General features: G+C 39.1%; 1 protein-coding gene across 6 annotated transcripts in view; it reads right to left on the bottom strand.

Annotated features, from left to right (window-relative positions):
- The window catches only part of FRYL (FRY like transcription coactivator), a 252295-nt gene that overhangs the window by 218513 nt on the left and 16248 nt on the right, over positions 1 to 17534 (bottom strand). Inside the window, exon 1 of one of the 6 annotated variants that reach the window (XM_060110219.1) lies at positions 5695 to 5850. The exons of the other annotated variants lie outside the window; for them this stretch is intronic. The gene's annotated coding sequence lies outside the window, so the exon portion shown is untranslated. Of the gene's footprint in view, positions 1 to 5694; positions 5851 to 17534 lie in introns of those variants that run through there. 6 annotated transcript variants of the gene reach the window in all.

Here is a 17534-nt window from a genome sequence, read left to right as displayed (position 1 = left end):
CAGTCATTTACACTCCAACCCCAACTGCTGCAATACTAAAATACTCTTCCATCAAAAAAATTCTAGGTGGTCTCTGACCTCCCCTCTCTCACTACTCTGATGCATCTCAGATATTGCTGCCAAGTGCATATTCCAAATGCACAACTCTGATCACAAAACTCCCTGCCTTGGTAATTCAGTGACAGTCCCAATGCCTACAGAATAAAGTCCAGAAATTCCTTAGCCTCAGAGTCAAGGTCTTAATGGAAGAGAATAAACTGTTAGCCCATCTCCCTAATGTTCTCTAGACTAGTCAGGCTGAACTCTGCTCTATGCAAACATGTCCCATTCCTTCCTACGCCCAGATCTTTCTTCCATCTGGAATGCCCTCCCTTTGTTTCTATGCATTAAATTCCTCTAAAATCATTTTTAAAGTAGAAAATCACTTTTTAAATCAGAGCCTTGGGTTTCTCAACTGTAAGACCTTTCATAAGGATTATAAAGTGTTAGAAGTATTATAAGTATTATTAAGCATAAACTTAGAACAATAGCCAGCAGATAGCACTCAACAAATGTTGTTACTGTTGTCCATTCAACATAATGAGGACTCAACAAATATTTTTTAAATTGACATGCGAGACAAAGCAAAACAAAACAAAACAGTCTTTTCTATACTGTACTATACTCTTTGCTCTCAAAGTAAAGAGTTTAAGATCTGACACCTCTGGAAGTTAAGATGATGAAAACTTCTGATAATCAATAGTTTTCACTTTCTGGGAATCTCACACAGATTTATGATATAAGAACAGCAACCCACTATTTCAGATTTAGTCATGAACAACTTGATTTATAATCACTTCACGATATATTATGCCGTAAACCCTAAACTTATACAGTGCTGCATGTCAATTATATCTTATTAAAATGGAAAGAAAAAAACAACTTAATTCACTAACATCTACCAAAAATGAGGAGGGCAAGCCTTACCAAAATAGAGTAGTTCTATTATTCACTTTTTTTTAAACTGTGTAAAATACACATAAGATCATTTACCATCTTAACCATTTTTAAGTGTACAGCTCAGTGGCACTAAGTACATTCACATTGTTGTACAAACACCATCACCATCCATCTCCAGAACTCTTTTCATCTTGCAAAACTGAAACTCTGTACTTACTAGACAATAATTCCTCTTCTGCCCCCTCCTCCCAGGCCCTGGCAACAAGCATTATGCGTTCTGTTTCTATGAGTTTGACTACTCTAGGTACCTTATTTAAGTGGAATCATACAGTATTTGTCCTTTCGTGACTGCCTTATTTCACTAAACATGAGGCCCCTTCAAGGTCTGTTTGTGTTATTTACTTTTTCAGCAAGAACTTCAAAACCACACGAAGGACGTGGTTTAAACATACTCTAGTTTAAACTCATGGTTTTAACACACACAGTATTATATGGCACTAAACTGCGGATTTGAATGACTCAAATTACAGAAAGAAAGGGAAAGTAGAATAACATGTACCCAATTACCTGGTATGATACCAGGTATCAAACCAGGTGCATTTCACACAAAATTAAGTCCACACAACTCTAAAGAGGTAGGTTATTATTATTCCCAGTTGGTAAATGAGAAAAAGGAGATTCAGAGGACCTCCCATGCCACTGCCCTATTTCCATTTTGTTTTCATCATAGAATTTATCACTATCTGACATATATACATATGTACATACATTTATTTCCTTACGTGCAAATTGTATATAGACAAAAAAAAGTTGATAATCACATTTATGCAACAAAGTTGTATCTATAATACAACATAGCTTGGAATCTGAACATCTTATAATCTCTATCTTTTCTGAGATGCTTGTCCACAGGTACACTTCTTAGATACTCAGAAGTTGGGAGACTTTATTACTGCCAAAGATATGTATATTTTTTGTTTGTTTGTTTGTTTGTTTTGTTTTGTTTTTTGGAAGCAGGTATGGGAGGTAGGGGGCACTGGAGGACAGAAGTAGGGGATAAAATTCCAACTGAAAAGTCCAAGGGTTCAAGAAAGGCCAGTCTCCAGGAAACCGAAATCTATTATTACAACATCCTCATCTTCTATGAATTTTGTTGTTTTAAATCAAACTTCACCTGAGGAATATTCTACCAATGAATTTACAATGGGAGGGGAGATACTAGTTTGTGATGGATGTTCTACTTACCCCTTGAATATATTCTCACTATAATATTAGCTATATTTACAGTACTGTGGATTTCCTTCTACTTCAGAGTGAAAAATATTCCCACCACACTGTATTGCTACATTTCCTCCCTTAAAATTAGTTAAAACTTTTTATTACATTTCAAGAAATTAAGAACTAGATACCTAACTTTTAAATTTGTTAAACTATATTTTTTCATAATTTAAGTGACAATATCTCCACCATTAGAAGAATTTTAAATGGTCTGAAGAGAAATCAAAAAATGTTAAGGGCTCCCACTAAGTAAATTCCCACTTGTAACAAAAGTCTACATTTCCTATTAGCTTACTGCTTTCATATAATAATTTCTTTTGATCACAGTATGAAAAATGTTACTCACAAAAGGAGTACTGTATTCACAAAATAAGTTTATCTTTACTGATATAACAAGAAGTCAGCGGTTTCCTTTTTGTGGTAAACAATGGGCCTTGGGAAACACGTTCCCTGTTAAATGTCTTTCACATTTTTAAAAATACACAATTGGTTCAACTTCCTAATAATCACCATTTACCAGAAATGTGAAAGATAAAAATCTATCAAGATACACAATAAGACTAAGCAAGCCAAAAAGAGGAAAACAAAAGAAAATCACAAAGGCTCCCCGAAGAGGGTGGGGTAGAGAAAACTTCCAACCTAACCTCAACCACCTCTTACTAAAAAAAAAGGAGAACATCAACATCAAGGTGACAAAAATCTCCCATCTATTTTCCTCCATTCCTAAGGGATCATGTCCATTTGCATACAAATATACCATAATGATCACTCACCTTAAAGAGAATTAAAGGGGGGAACCCTCCTCCCTCCTCCACCACAAAACCCCTTGTCATGACTACCCTGTTTCTCTGCTCCCCTTTACAATAAAAGTCCTCCAGACAACTGTCTCTATTCAGTATTTCACTAGCTGCCCTTCTTCATCTCATTCTCTCCTCTCTTCTACCCCCAGGGCCGCTGGGCAGTGTCACTGATGACCTCCACACCTCATGAAATCCAAAGGTCAATAATCAGTCCTCATCTTAGTTGACTACACGGCAGCATTCCTCTCCCGCCTTTTTGAAACACCTTCTTCACTTGGATGGCAAGATGCCACACTCTCCTGGTTCTCTTCCTCTTCCTCAAGAGCTGCTTTTCTTCTGCCTCTTCTCCAACTCAAAATGTTGGAGAGCCCAGGGCCAGTCCTTGCCCCCTTTTCTCCACTGACATTTACCTCTGGACCTTATCCAGGCTAAAGGCCTTAAATTCGAATCTGGAATTTGTTAGCATATAGATGGTATCTCTAGCCCAGACCTCTCTCTACTGAGCACTAACCTTGCAAATTCAAATACCTGTCTGCACATCTAACGAGATGTCAAACACAACTCTTAATACAGCTCCCGAAATCTCTGCCTACTCCCAGTACTTCACTTCAGTAAATAACACCACAGTTCTTCTGGATGCTCAGGCCAGAAATCTGGCAGTCACTTTTATTCCTTTCTTTACCTCACACCCTCGAATCTAATCCATCAACAAGTCTGTCAACCCTGCTTTCAAAATACTGTATACCTTAGGTCTGGCCACTTCTCTCCCATCCACTGCTACCACCTAGTCAGAGCCACCATCATCTGTGGCCCAAACAATTCATGTCACCTCTTAGCTGATGCTGCTGCATCTACTCACCCCTTAATTCTACACAGTCACCAGACTGATCTTTTTAGAACATAAGTTTATTCACTTGCACTCAAAAATCCTCCACTGGTTTCCCATCAAATGCAGAAAAATATCCCATGGTCTCCCTAACACTTCCTTTCCTCTATTCTAGCTACATGAGCTTTCCTGCTACTCTTCAAGTTGAAGAAGCTTATTCCCACATCAGGGCCTATGCGCTTGCTAACTCCTCTGCCTGGAAAGGTCTTTCCCTTGAGTATGACTTGCTCCCTCCCTTCCTTCCCTTGCTCCCAGATGACTGCAAATGCTCCCACAAAGAGGCCTTCCTCACCATGCTATCTGAAATAACCAAAACCTATCACACTCTAGACAAACTTAGTTTTTCATCATAGAGTTTATCATCCAATATTTGTTTAATCTTTGCCTACATGACTAAAAAGCAAGCTCCAGAAGGGCAGAGACTGTCTTGTTTACATTTATAATCCCTAGCACCATCTCCTAGCTCACAGGTACACAATAAGCATTTGTTGATTAAATAAATGATGTCAAAGGTAATACATGATATGCACTATAAAAAAAATAAACCTATAGACTTTCAAACATTTTATTAAACAAAATGAATATTAACTGCTTCATAAGGTTCCATTTTACAGCCTGTAGAGGAGATAAGAGTAGAACAGAATGACAGAGGAAGAGGTAAACTTCTTGTCTTCAGTACATAAATCCAATATATTTGCATACTCTACCTTATATACATTTTGAGATGTAACCTAATGTTTCCAGAAAATAACAGGTTTTAAACTGTTTCTTTTCTTCTTGTTAAAGACCTGAATCAAGCTGCATCCAAACAATTAGCTTAAAAGGAGGAATAATACTTAGAGGATAACTTAGGAATACATATTTGACAAGGTCAGTTCCCTGTTCAAATAGCCCCTGAGATAACTTAATCAACATAAAAGGGAAAACTCTAGCAACATTAGAAATTAAAAAGGGCTGGGCTTCCCTGGTGGCGCAGTGGTTGAGAGTCCGCCTGCCAATGCAGGGGACGCGGGTTCGTGCCCTGGTCCGGGAAGATCCCACATGCCGCGGAGCAGCTGGGCCCGTGAGCCATGGCCGCTGAGCCTGCGCGTCCGGAGCCTGTGCTCCGCAACGGGAGAGGCCACACAGTGAAAGGCCCGCATACAGAATAAAAAAAAAAAAAAAAAGGGGGTACCACCCCATCCCTGAAATTTTGAGCTTCCACAAAGATATGCTAAGGTAAGAACAATGGGAAAGGAGAAGTTATCTGCCCTGACATCAACCATTATTGCTGTGCTCGAGAGTGGGCTTACAAGTCTACTCCACCGAGGTGCACCCCAGAAGATAATGCTCAATCCCTCCCTCCATCAAATTCACTGGGCTAAATACTAACTGAAACCTTCAACAGACCCTGACTATCCTTTAAGAGCAGGATAAGACAGAATAAAATCTCATGCCAGGCTGTGACAGAGCCTGTACTATTTATCAACACAGAATAGCATGTATACAAAAAAAAATCACCAGTCTTAAGAAAAGAATTGGAAGATATAAGATTGATCAAAATGTTCTGAATTCCAAGGATAATGATCTTGGCAGAATTCTAAACAAAGGGGTGAGACGTGAAACCATTTTCTTTTCTAAGATATTCACTCTCTTGGGGGGATAGAGTGGTAGTCAGGCCTACCAAAGGAATGTCTACAACCAGGCTTAGGGACTTGAGGAGACTCCTTCTCTCAAAAAACAACAAATCAGCCAGTAAAAAATGATAATAATAATAATAAAGATATAGAGGATATTAACAATATTACTCACTTTCCCTCTCCTTCTAGGCTTTCCTTCTCTCTCTTGAAGTCAGGCATGGTCATGTGATTTGTGTTGGCCAATGAAATGTGAGTAGAATTGATATATAAACTTCCAATGGAAGCATTTAACTGTTGGCACTGGGCTCTGTACCTCTCTGTCCCACTGTCTCTGTAATTATGGAGGCAGGTGCTGATATGGAAGTGCATTGCCAAACCTGTAGGCAGAAGACAACTTGCCTAAAAGGCATGAACTTGACATGAATAAGAAATAAATTTTTGCATGTTAAGCACTAACAATTTGAGGATTGTTTTCACTGCAGCATAAGCTAACTTGATTATTTTAAAATTCCAATAAAATTAATTAAAATTCGGCAAATCCAGAAAATCAGACAAGGGGAAAGATGTTTCAGAGATAGAAAAACATACAAACATGAGAGCATAATGAAAAATGGTTTATAACCATAGAAACAGAAGATTTTAATGGAATATCCCTTCAAAAACCAATAATTTCATCTTAATTTAAAAAATTTTAAGAATAGTAGGCTAGCTCTGGAAGGATGCACAAGAGGCTGATTATACTGGTTGCCTCCAGGAAAGGAAACTGTATGGTAATAGAAAAAGTGAGGAGAGACTTCCGGTTTTCATTCCGGCATGAAAAGACACTTAGAAGTCACCACTCCGTCTTAAAAAAGTAAAAAGATAAACATACTGAAAAAGCAACAGCTCTTTTTATATTCATAAGAGGAGTGAGGTCATAGGGCAAACCACTACTCCCAAAACTGGAGACAGGCAGGTGCAGAGAATCACAACTTATGGGAACAGAAACCCATGAGCAGAAGCTTCCATGGGAACCAGTGCCAGGGTAAGAAAACCTGAACTTTAACTGACAAACTGCTAGAGGCTTAGTGTGGACAACTCTGAGAGTTAAAAACTCCAAGGGGACCAGTAATAGGGGGAATCCCATACTTGTGAGTTTTATCTCCAAGAGCTCCACCTGGTTCTCATAGTGAATATCAAAGAAAAATCCCCTCAAGTTTCTGGCAGGGGGAGGGGAAAAATATTTTGAAATACTCCAAAGCATTCTGTTCTTCTTAACAAAGTCTGCCCTCAGGAGAAATTAAGAAACTCTTTAACCAGAGCCTAACTGAGCTAGGAGAAGGGAAATACCCAACCCCAGCTCCCTCTGGCCATCCTGTGCCACCTAAGGTAGGGAAGAAAACTGAGAAGCACTTGTGAAATCCACAGTCTGGAGGCATAGGCTGACCCCCCAACACACACCTCACCACCACATTACTGACAGCCTACTTAAATCAGTCTCTTACACTTGGTACTGTAAGTCCATGTCCAGCTACCAAGAAAAAATTACAAGGCATGCTAAAAGGAAAAAACAAAACAAAAACAGTTTGAAGAGACAGAGCAAGCATCATAACCAAACTCAGATATGGTAGGATGTTGGAGTTACCAGACTGGGAATTCAAAACAACCATGATTAATATGGTATCTAACGGATAAAGTAGAAAGAAAGCATGCAAGAAAAGATGGGCAATGTAAGCAGAGAGAAGGAAATTCTAAGAGTCAAAAAGAAACAGTAGTGATCCAAAACACTGTAACTGAAATAAAGAGAGCCATTGATGGGCTAAAGAAAGAATATCTGGGGCCTCCCTGGTGGCGCAGTGGTTAAGAGTCCGCCTGCCGATGCAGGGGATACGGGTTCGTGCCCCGGTCTGGGAGGATCCCATATGCCGCGGAGCGGCTGGGCCTGTGAGCCATGGCCGCTGGGCCTGCGCATCCGGAGCCTGTGCTCCGCAGCGGGGGAGGCCACAACAGTGAGAGGCCCACATACCGCAAAAAGAAAAAAAAAAAAAAAAAAAAAAAAAAGAATATCTGAGCTTGAGGCTATATCAACAGAAACCTGAAAAGAGAACACTGAAGAGCAAAGAGAAAGACTGAAAAAAAAAAAAAATAGAATATCCAAGAACTGTGGGACAACTACAAAAGATCTAACATACATGTAATAAGAATAGGAGAAGGAAGGAAGGAAGGAAGGAAGGAAGGAAGGAAAGATAGAAAGAAAGAAAGAAAGAAAGAAAGAAACAATATTTGAAACAATAATGACTGAGAATTTCCCCAAACTAATATCAGATACCAAAACCACAGATCCAGGAAGGTCGGAAAATAACAAGCAGGATAAATGCAAAACAAACAAGCAAAAACACATACCCAGGATATCCTGTTCAAAATCAAAGATAAATTTAAAAATCCTGGAAGAGGCCAGAGAAGAAAAAAAATAAACCTTACCTGTAGAGGAACAAAGATAAGAATTACACCCATCTCATGCAAGCAAGAAGAGAGAGGAGTGAAATATTTCAAATGTTGATAGAAACAAACAAACAAACCAAGCATTCTGTACCCTGCAAAGTTATCCTTCCAAAGTGAAAGAGAATAAAGACTTTCTCAAACAAAAGTTGAGAGAATTCGTTGCCAATAGACCTGCCTTGCAAAATATGTTTAAAAAAGTTCTTTAGAGAGAAGGAAAATGATATGGGTCAGAAAATTAGATCTACATAAAGAAAGGAAGAGCATCGAAGAAAGAATAGAGAATGTAAAATACAAACTTTTACAATTTTTAGTCTTAATTGATCTAATAGACAACAATTTGTTCAAAATAATAATAGCAAGAATGAATTCAATTATGTATGCCTATAAGTGAAATGAAGGACAGCACTGATATAAGGGAAGGGAGGGAAGAATTAGAATTATTTTACTATAAGGCACTCACTCTACTCATGAAGCAGTATAGTATTATTCGAAAGTGGACTTGAATTAGTTGTAAATATATATTGGAAACCACAGGACAATGACTAAAAACAGTTTAAAAAGAAGTATAATTGATATGCTAACAAAGGAGACAGAACAGAATTAGATGAAATACTCAAAACCATAAAAGGCAGAAAAAGACTGGAAGGAAAAAAAAAGAAGAAACAAAGAACAAGGGCAACAAACAGAAAACAAATATGATAGAAATTAATCCAATTGTATCAATAATCACTTTGAACATCACTGGTCTAAATGAATCAATTAAAAGACAGAGATTGTCAAAGTGGATCAAAAACCAAGACCCACCAGAAACCCACTTTAAATAAACAGACACAAAGATTAAAAGTAAATGGATGGAAAAAGATATACCGTGCTAACACTAATAAAAGGAAAGACAGAGTAGCCATTCTCATTTCATACAGAGCAGACTCAAAAGGAAAGAAATTTATGAGGGATAAAGAGGGGCATTAGAGGGCTTCCCTGGTGGCGCAGTGGTTGAGAGTCCGCCTGCCGATGCAGGGGACACGGGTTCGTGCCCCAGTCCGGGAAGATCCCACATGCCGTGGAGCGGCTGGGCCCATGAGCCATGGCCGCTGAGGCTGTGCGTCCGGAGCCTGTGCTCCGCAACGGGAGAGGCCACAACAGTGAGAGGCCCGTGTACCGAAAAAAAAAAAAAAGAGGGGCATTAGAGAATGATAAAGAGGTCAGTTCTCCAAGAAGACATAACAATCCTCAACATGTATCTACCAAACAAGAGAACAAAGTACGTGAAGCAAAAACTGATAGAAATAAATACAAGGAGAAATAGATGAATCCACTATTATAGTTGGGGACTTCAACACCCCTCTATAAGAAATGGACTGGATAGCGGTCAGAAAATCAATAAGGACATAGTCGAACTCAACAACACCATCAATCAACTAGTTATAATTGACCTCTACAGACTACTTCAGCAACAGCAGAATACACATTCTTTTCAAGCTCACATAGAACATTCACCAAAAAATTTAAAAGAACAGAAATCACACAGCATCTACTCTCAGACCACAATGAAATTAAGCTAGAAATCAATGACAGAAAGATAGAAAAATCTCAAAACACATGGAGATTAAACAGCGCTTCTAAATAACACATGGGTCAAAGAAGAAATCTGAAGAAAATTTTTTTAAATATTTTGACTGAATGAAAATGAAAACAATTACCAAAATTTGTGGGATACAGCAAAAAAAAAAAATCCTTAGAGGGGAATTTATAGCACTGAATGCATATATTAGAAAAGGAGATCTGAAAATCAATAAACTAAGCTTCCATTTTAAAAAACTAAAAAGAGCAACTAAATGCAAAGTAAAGAGAAGAAAAGAAATAATAATAATTAGGGCAGAAATCAATGAAATGGAAAACATAAAATTAATAGAGAAAAATCAGTAAAATCCATAAACCTCTTGCCAGGCTAACTAAGGAAAAAAAGAGAAAAGACACAAATTACTAATATCAGATATAAAAACAGACATCACAACAGATCCCATGAACATTGAAAAGAATGAAGAAATACTATGAACAACTCTATGTCCACCAATTTGATAACCTAGATGAAATGGACCAATTATTTGAAAGACATGCAAAGAAAACTTCAAAAACTCACACAAGAAACAGACAATCTAACTAGGCCTGTATCTATTAAAGAAATTGAATCAGTAATTAATAACATTCCAAAATAGAAAGCACCAGGCCCTTTACAAAAATTACCTTAAAAGGTATCATAAACCTAAATGTAAAATGCAAAACTATAAAACTCTTAATAGATAACACTAGTACAAACATAGATGACCTTGCGTATGGCAATGATGTTTTAGATACAACACCATAAGCACAATCCATGATAGAACTAATAAGGATATTGATAAGCTGGACTTCATTAAAATTAAAAACTTCTGCTCTGCAAAAGACAGTATCAAGAGAATAAGAAGACAAGCTACAGACTGGAAGAAAATATTGATATTTGCAAAACACATGCCTAATACAGAGTTGTTTAAAAAAAAAATACAAAGAACTCTTAAAACTCAACAAAAAGAAAAGAACCACATTTAAAAATGGACCAACTCCTGGGCTTCCCTGGTGGCGCAGCGGTTAAGAATCCTCCTGCCAATGCAGGGGACACAGGTCCTAGCCTTGGCCCAGGAAGATCCCACACGCCGCAGAGCAACTAAGCCCGTGCGCCACAACTACTGAGCCTGCACTGTAGAGCCCACAAGCTACAACTACTGAAGCCCACGTGCCTAGAGCCTGTGCTCCACAACAAGAGAAGCCACTGCAATGAGAAGCCTGCGCACCACAACGAAGAGTAGCCCCCGCTCACCCAAACTAAAGAAAAGCCCGCATGCAGCAATGAAGACCCAATGCAGCCAAAAATAAATTTTTAAAATTAAAAAATAAAATAAAAATAAAAATTATCCAACTCCCAACAGTGCACCCTAAGGGGACTCAGGATGGGAAAGAACAGGATACTGGCCCTAGACAGCTAAGGTGCATATCAAAGGAATGATTTCAATGAGCCCAGACTCTAGCATCTTCCCATACAGAGAAAAGTGCTAAGTCACAGGTATAGAAAGCAAACTTATGGTTACCAGGGGGGAAAGTGGGGGTGTGGGGGGGAGATAGATTGGGAGATCGGGATTGACATCTACACACTACCATATATAAAATAGATAACTAATAAAGACCCACTGCATAGCACAGGGAACTCTTCTCAGTACTCTGTAATGACCTATATGGAAAAAGAATCTAAAAAAGAATGGATATATGTATATGTATAACTGACATACTTTCCTGTACAATGAGTGCAACATTGTAAATCAACTATACTCTAATAAAAATTTTAAAAATCCTTTTAAAAAAAATGGGCCAGGGGGCCTCCCTGGTGGCGCAGTGGTTAAGAGTCCGCCTGCCGATGCAGGGGATACGGGTTCGTGCCCCGGTCTGGGAGGATCTCATATGCCGCGGAGCGGCTGGGCCCGTGAGCCATGGCCGCTGGGCCTGCGCATCCGGAGCCTGTGCTCCGCAACGGGAGAGGCCACAACAGTGAGAGGCCCGCATACCGCAAAAAGAAAAAAAAAAAAAAAAAAAAATGGGCCAAAGACCTTAACAGACATCTCACCAGAAAAGATATTCAGATAGCAAATAAGCATAGAAAAGATGTTCCATAGCATATATCATCAGGGAAATGCAAATTTAAACAACAGTGAGATACCACTGCACACCTATTAGAATGGCCAATTCCAGAACAATGACGATACCAACTGCTGGAGAGGATGTAGAGGAACAAGAACTCTGATACACTGCTGGTAAAAATGCAAAGCGACACAGTCACTTTGGAAAACAGTTGGCAGTTTCTTACAAAACTAAACATACTTTTACCTTACGACTCAGCAGCTGGTGCTTTTTGGTATTCACCCAAGTTGAAACCATGTCCATGCAAAAACCTGCACACGGATGTTTACAGCAGCTTTATTCATAATTGCCAACCAAGATGTCCTCCAGTAGGTGAATGGATAAACTGTGGTACATCCAAACAGTGGAATATTATTCAGCACTAAAAAGAAATGAACTATCAAGCCATGAGAGGACATGAAGAAATGTTAAATGCATAATGCTAAAGTGAAGGAAGCCAATCTGAAAAAGGCAAAACTATGGTGACAGTAAAAACAAAAATCAGTGGTTGCCGGGGAGGGGTGGGAGGATGATTAGGCAGAGCACAGAGGATTTTTAGGGTAGGGAAAATACTCTGTGTGATACTATAATGGTGGGTATATGTCATTACACATCTGTCCAAACCCTACAATGTACAATACTAAAAGTGAGCCATAATGTAAACTATGGACTTTAGGTGATTATGATTTATCAGTGTAGACTCATCAGTGGTAACAAATACACCACCCTGATGGGGGGTGTTGTTAATACGAGAAGCTATGCATGAATGGGAGAAGGGCTCTATGGGAAATCTCTGTACTTTCCTCTTAATTTGGCTGTGAACCTAAAACTGCTCTCTGAAAAAAAGTCTTTATAAAAAATAAAGTCTACAGGGACTTCCCTGGAGGTGCAGTTGTTAAGAATCCGCCTGCTGGTGCAGGAGACACGGGTTCAAGCCCTTGTCCGGGAAGATCCCACGTGCAGTGGAGCAACTAAGCCCGTGCGCCACAACTACTGAGCCTATGCTCTAGAGCCCGCGAGCCACAACTACTGAAGCCCATGAACCTAAAGCCTGTGCTCCACAATAAGAGAAGCCACCGCAATGAGAAGCCCATGCACCGCAACAAAGAGTAGCCCCTGCTCGCCGCAACTAGAAAAAGCCCGTGCGCAGCAACGAAGACCCAACGCAGCCATAAATAAATAAATTTATAAAAAATAGAATAAAATAAAGTCTATTAAAAAGGCTTTTTTTTAATTAAAAAAAAAGAAAACCTTGTCTTATGTGATCTGACTCGAATTCCAATTATTTCTACAAATCTTAAAAATTATGTTTTCTGCTTTGGTTGACATTAAAACAAAAATAGTTTGAAAATTTTTAAATGACGTATGTATTGCTATATCAAAGACAATGCCACAATTTTGACTTATTATAAACCAGTCTTCCCATTAAAATTAACTTTTGAAAATAAAAAGCTCAATTTTTTAAAACAAATATTTGGATTTGGTTCTTGGATGTGGCATATAATTTTACACAAAAACAAAAACTCGACTTTATAGAAATCTTTGCAGAGACTGGTTTTATATGGCCTGTGATGGAAATCAATTTACAATACAATAAGTTCTATAAAATTTTTAAAGCGTGTGTTTATAGGCATTTTTCATGCAAGAAGTCCGTAGCTTTCATTAGATTCTCAAAGGGGGCCATCATTCAGACAAGATTGAGAATGGCAAGTTTTTAGGTATCAGTTAAATCAAGACATTCACCCACTATTTAACACTGAGGCTTCTACTATGATTAATCATGAAACCCTCTCTGACCTCCATCCTGTATCTGTTCCCCCTTCCAAGAGCATAAAAGGAAAATAATTTATTGTCACCCAAGTATTTAGGGAAGTACTAGGGAACACCGTAAGAGTTCATTATTAGGTGAAAGAGGATGATCGGAAGTCAATTAAGTCATCCCAATAATCATTTTTTTAAAGAATACATTCACGTATGGTTAATGGGATCCTGCAAAATAATTGGGCTACACGCATCAAGACATTAAAATGGCCATAACCTCTAAGTTAATAAAGGGGAATTTACCAAGAAGATATAATCTAAAATCAGGTTTAAAAAAATATATGCAGAAAGATGCTTAACTGCATACAGTTAAGAACACAGGCTCCAGAGCCAGCTTGCAAGGACTCACTTACGAGCTAAACAGCATGAAGCAAGTCTCTTAACCTCTGTATCCACGCTTATTTTTAAAAGGGATAATAAAAGTACCTATTTCAAGAGGGTTTCATGAAGATTAAATGAATATATGTCAAATGCTCAGTGTACAATAAGCCCTCTGTAATTGTGTGTGCACTTAAACCTACTAAGCTTCAACCATGTGTCAGGCACTGTCCTAGGCAGTTGAGATACATCAATGAACAAAAGAGAAGAATCCTGCCCTTCTCAGAGCTTACATGCTAACAAGGGAAGACAACAGACAATAGAAATAATAAATAAATTATGAGGCATAAAGAGATGAGAGAAGCTATAGAGGGAAGAAAGGAAAAAGGAAAAGTAGAGAAGAATCACAGACTGGCAAGTGCCAGAGGTGGCAGGCGTTGCAATTTTTAAATAGTCAGAGTACATCTCATTAAAAAGGTGACACTTCAACAAAGATCTGAAAACTCAGCCAGGTAGCTATCAGGAGTAAGCATATTCCAGCCACACGGGAAGAGCAGTCACAAAGGCGCTAAGGTGGGAACATGGCTGGTACATTAGAGCAAAAAAAAAAAAAAAAAAAAAAGGATGATTAGAGCAGATGAGTAAGGGAAAGAGTAATAGGAAAAAAGAATTAGAGAGGTAACGAGGGACCAACTCAGGTAAGGCCTGTAGGCAGCTGTGCTCTGGGCAGCCACTGCACGGTTTGCAGAAGAGTAACATGACTGTCATACATTTAGAAGGATTGCTCTGGCTACTGTGCTGAGAACAGAGTACAGTGGAGAAGCACTGATGCCAGAGAACTCTCACTACGAGGCTATTTGTGACTGAAGTGTTAGCAAAACCCTTGTTCCTGAGCCTGAGAAATTGCTCTTGGATTCAGTTCATCTTCTAGCTCTGTTCCCCTGGAAACCATACAGGCAGAATGTCAGCTGTGTTACCAGGCAACGTTGCTTATGGTAAAAATGACTATTGGTAAGTTGCTTCGGACCGAGAGAAACAATAAATACCTGGTGAGTGGCTGTAACTGTGGGCTTCCCTTACTATGGTGACTCCTATAATTCGGCACATACTTTGTAGGGATCCTGGAAGCTATGCTCACGGGTTGTTACACAAGATAATGGCTCTTGTGAAACATGGGGCTCCTAAGCAAAGTTAATTACATATCCATCATGTGAGCCTCATTACTTACTTAAGCTTCACCTGGAAGAGGGGAGAGGCACAGAGAATGGTTCTGGCTGTTCTCCTTGTAGACTGCTACAAGGACTTCTACCAAAGAGAGTATCTGATTCTTCTCTGCTGGTAAGCTGTGTTTCCCATATCCTCTTCTCATATCCTCTTAAGCAAATCTGATGTCAAATGTGGCCTATGGCAATCCAAACATCTGTCTAGTTGAACCCTAAGAAAATTCCCTGGGTGGCCACTGCTCTGTTGTGGTAATCCAAGCAAGAAATGGCAGTGACTTGGACCAGGATGGTAGTGGTGTCAATAGGAAACAGGAGTAAGATTGCAAATATAATTTAAAGGGGGAGCTTTTAGGATCTTCTAATGAATAGGATGTGGGATGTCCATATTCTATGTGCATACAATAAAGTTAGGGATAACGGCAAGGCTTTTTGGCCTGAGCAACTGGAAAGATGGAGCAAAAAACTGGGGTTGGGGAGCACTAGGGATCAGGAATTCAATTTTAAACAACCTAATTTTTGAGTTGGGGGTCATACATCATCTTGCTTTCTTCTCAGTGACCCAAAATGGCTGCAGCAGCTCCATGTATCATGAGCTCACGTCACCACATCCAAAAGAAGGGGTGTGCCTTCATAAATTGAAGGAAACCAGACTCCCAGAGGACTTCCTTTATACGTCACCGTGCCTGAACCAATCACTGGCAAGGAGAATGAAACTAACACTATTGACTTTAGTCTGCTTTACAAACTGCCCCCTTTGGGTTGGGGAGGAGCCCGTGAAGCAGGTGAACCCTAAATACCTGAACAAAACTAGTCTTAAGAACGCGAAGAATGACTAATAGGTGCAGTGGCTGTCAAAGGTATCGTCAAGGGCTTTGAATGAACCATCCACACTGATGTTAACAACACCCAGAGATTGTTAACAACAATAAAAGAAGGTCAGTAATAAAGTACAGGTATAAAATAAAACAGGGAGCCAGGTAACGAATAATTAATGAATAAAAAACAAGTGACCTACCCTCTGTTCCATGAAAGAGACACCTAGACAAATCCTGTGAAATTTCATAGCCAAAAATTATTCTAAATGATTTGAGGAAAAAAGAATTAAGAATCTGACTAAAATCAAACTCTCAATTGTAGAAGACAGAGCAATGTCTTGAAAACTTCCAGAATTAAGTAATTTTGACCTAGATTTTTACATCCAAATGATCAATCAAGTGAGAAGGCAGAATAAAGACAGTTTCAGACATGTAAGAACATTACTTGAGGGCGTTCTTTAGCAAGCAAGAATGAAAACCAATAAAGTGGATGTGAGAACACAGGAAACAGTGGAAATGATCCAAGAGTGAAATGAAAAAGAAATCCCAGAATGGCAGGTGTGCAGCAGGACTAAACTATAATTCATCCTCTTAATACAGAAAACTAGTGAACTCCACGAAAGGAAGAAAGGAATGGATTCTGTTCCAAAGACAGAATAACTAAGAAGCTGGTTTCACAACAGGAATGTATGTGTTTCTTTTCTTAACAGGAAAAAAAAAAAAAAGGTATGCAACAGAAAGCTCCAGCAGAATGCTGGCTACCTACAGCTTTTCCTTCCTTATTCCTTGCTAAAGGAATCTAATCTTTTTTTTTCTTTTCTCTAAGGTATCAGGTGAGAAGCACAGGATTAGGGAAGGCAGACTCTTGCCCAGACCCATGGGATAAATCACTACAGGTCTAAACAAGCCCTGGAAATCCCATTCTCCTTTGCCAGCAGCTGGCCTGAGCAATAGAGGTGAACGAGCAACTCAGTTTAAGCCAATGAGACTTACAGGAAAGTCATCTGGGGAGCTTCTTGAAAGACTTTCCTCCAAGATAAAAAGAGAGATCTGATGGTGGGAAGGAAGATTTGCCATAAAGAGCATTACTGGGCAACTGGTGAATTTGAACATGGACTGTATATTAGATAATAGTACTGTGTTGTGGTAGACATGGAAATCTACCACTCACATTCAAAAGACTCACTACCAGGAGTGAGGAGTGTGAGGAGTGTGGTTAAGCTGTTCGTTTCATCAGAGTTAGCTTCAGCCTTCAAGAGAGGGTCTCGATATTCTCTGGACAGCTCCCAGCCCATAAATGAAAAACGCAAGTCAGAGGCCAAGCAATTTCTACCCAACATGGAACTCCCCTAATGGACAGTCTTAATTCCAGATGCACTCCTTGTGCTGGCAGACAGGGTGTCATCACAATCTGACAGCTCCACCTGCCCAATCCTGCGTCCTTCTTTCACTTTTGTAAATACAATCCTAATTCTGGCTCAGCATCTGCTCCCCAGAGATCTCAACCTGTGACAATTACATTTCCTGAATTTAATCATTGTTCCATGATCACACCTTTTCTTATGTGATATGTGATGAAGTATTTAAGGGTAAAGAATCATGATCTCTGCAACTTTCCTCAAAAGATTCACCAAAATAAGGACAACTGG

Source organism: Mesoplodon densirostris, chromosome 1 (assembly GCF_025265405.1).
Source record: "Mesoplodon densirostris isolate mMesDen1 chromosome 1, mMesDen1 primary haplotype, whole genome shotgun sequence".
NCBI lineage: Eukaryota > Metazoa > Chordata > Mammalia > Artiodactyla > Ziphiidae > Mesoplodon > Mesoplodon densirostris.
The sequence above is the reverse complement of the archived record's forward strand: the minus strand, read 5'-3'. Positions and strand labels throughout refer to the sequence as shown.